Consider the following 2510-nt stretch of genomic DNA (forward strand, 5'->3'; position numbering starts at 1 on the left):
TTTTCAAAGAACTGAAGATTGATAATCTGGTGAGATAAAAATAAGGTACCAGCAAGCATCACATACATTCCTCGCAATTACAGCTCTCCAAGGAGCTAAACATTGTGCTCAGTTAACAGTACATGTCTTGATGCATTTATATCTAGATACATTAAATGCTAGATTAAACAAGAAAATATCTTTGGGGAGTTTAGTGGACAAAGGAGACATGCTGTTAAGGTTTATGTAAAATAGAATTAGAGGCCAAGAAAAAATTCCCACTCTGTTGTACAAGGCTTTGAAATGTGGGACCTCGACCAGTATTGTTCAGTAGAAATATAATGCAAGCAGCGTAAGTGATTTTATAATTCCTAATTGCCATGTTAGAAAGTAAAAAGAAATATGTGAAATTAATTTTAATAATATATTTTATTTATCTCAGTATATCCAGAATTTTACCATTTCGATGTGTAATAAATATGAAACGGTACATGAAATACTTTACATTACTTTTTTTGGTAAAAGGTCTTCAAAATCTAGTGTGTTATTTCACACTTGCAGAAAGAACTACTTAATTTGGACCAGCCACATTTCAGATGCTCAGTAGACACGTGACTGATGACTATGGGAGGGATGGCTAGCAGTACTTGGCCCTTAGTCTCTTTAGTACTGTGAGTAGAGATTTTTACGGTTCCAGTTCATACTTTAATGGTAGGTTTTTTTTTTGTTATTGTTTTTAGTATGCTGAAATCTGTGCTTTCTGAAACCTAGAGTCTTCCTTTATTTTATTTTATTTTACTTATTTTTAAAGCCTATAGCACCTGGTCTTCCTAGGTGGTCTCCCATCCAAATACGAACCAGGCCCAACCATGCTTAGCTTCCAAGATCAGACAGGATCCGGCGCGTTCAGGATGGCATGGCTGTAGACCTCCTTTATTTTTAACTGCACTAGAGATTTAGTTGGAAAGAGGAGGAAGGAGGACAGTACTTATTGACTCAGTGAATGAATGATTAAGGTTCATAGTAAAAGAGATCAAAGTGTATATTTCCTAATAATTAAGGGAATAAGACTGATGATATTATAGATGAAATAAAAGAGAGAGTGTAGAGGTTATTGCACATCAAAGTCTGGCTAATTCTGGGTTAGATGTAATATTAAGTAATTAAGTTTTTAAAAATAGAGCCAAATAATATCCATAGAAAGGAATTCTAGATGATGGATTTTTAGAATGATCATTCCCACTGTGGGTTTTAGTTTATTCGGATCATATTACCGTGAAAAATTATAAACCCGCCTTCTGTTGCCTTGCTTTCTCTGTAAAAGGAGAGTATGACATGCATATGTATGTTTTTTGGAAATCTGTTTGCTATTTTCTTAAATTAGCATAATTTAATAATATAGGTTACCCAGAAAGGTTGATGTGGCTTTTTTTCTGGTCTCCTTTGGGCTCTGGCAGATCCTATGGCCTAGTAGTATTGCTTAGTTCTGTGTTTTAAAACCAGAGTAGTACTTATCAATAAGAGAAATAATGATTTAATATTAACTACTATTTTTATCGAGTGCCTTCTGCAAATTTCATTTCTTAGATTCTCCAGACATGACAAATGCCCTGTAAGTTAGTTATTATTTTAGCCATTTCTATGGATGTTGAAAACCTGGATTTTTAGAGCGATCATGACTAGGCTATGGCCCTGTAACTTGGAAATAGAAAACCTGGGTTTGGATTCAGGCTTGTGGGATGCTAAATCTCATTAAATATTCTTGAGCTGAGTAAGATGATTTAAGGAAGCATAATTGGCTCTGATAAACTCTGCAGGTGTTGGCCCTGGTCTTAGCAAAACTGGAAGGTTACTTTCCAGTAACTTCTGAGGCTCCTGGGACTTTTGGGAAGTATATGGAAGTGTTCTTACATCTCCGAGAAAACCTACCATTAAAAACAAAATCACTGGCAAACAAGAACTCTGTTGCACTTTGTTTAATTTAGAGCCCTTCAGTCCACAGAACATACAGCAGGCAGAAATACTGTCCAAACTGTAGGGCTAGCAAGACTCAGACCATCAGTGGTTCCTGGTTAGATTGAGAACCAGTGGCTGCTCGGGTCCACAGAGTGACTGTTGTGCTGACTATTCATGTCATTTCAGTGCTTGGTGGCACTCCTGTAATCTGGCCACATCTGTAATTTTAGACATTTGTTCTTGCATAGTACTGCGATCAAGCTCACAGCACAGAAGCTAGTGAGAGGCACTGTGGCATGAGGAAAAGTATGAACACACTTTGAAATTGGAGTGTGTTCAAATCCCAGATATGCAGTTCGACAGCCATTAGACTCTACTTGTAAAGTAGATGTTGCCATCTCCTCCTCACAGTGAGGATTATCTAAAATAATGCGTGTAAAAGTAACTGCCACACTGCTTGGCACATACCTGATTTTTGGATTATATTTTTACTACTGAGATACTGTTATAAATAGTATGTGCCTTTATATTATACAAGACAAAGTGATAGATACATTTCTGAGCTTTCCAAGTGG

The 2510-nt window shown here is 36.5% G+C and overlaps 1 pseudogene; it reads right to left on the minus strand.

Annotated features, from left to right (window-relative positions):
* Window positions 1-788: 788 nt before the first annotated feature.
* On the minus strand, window positions 789-907 carry LOC111745457 (annotated as a pseudogene).
* Window positions 908-2510: the final 1603 nt, after the last annotated feature.

Source organism: Pteropus vampyrus, unplaced genomic scaffold, assembly GCF_000151845.1.
Source record: "Pteropus vampyrus isolate Shadow unplaced genomic scaffold, Pvam_2.0 Scaffold155, whole genome shotgun sequence".
NCBI lineage: Eukaryota > Metazoa > Chordata > Mammalia > Chiroptera > Pteropodidae > Pteropus > Pteropus vampyrus.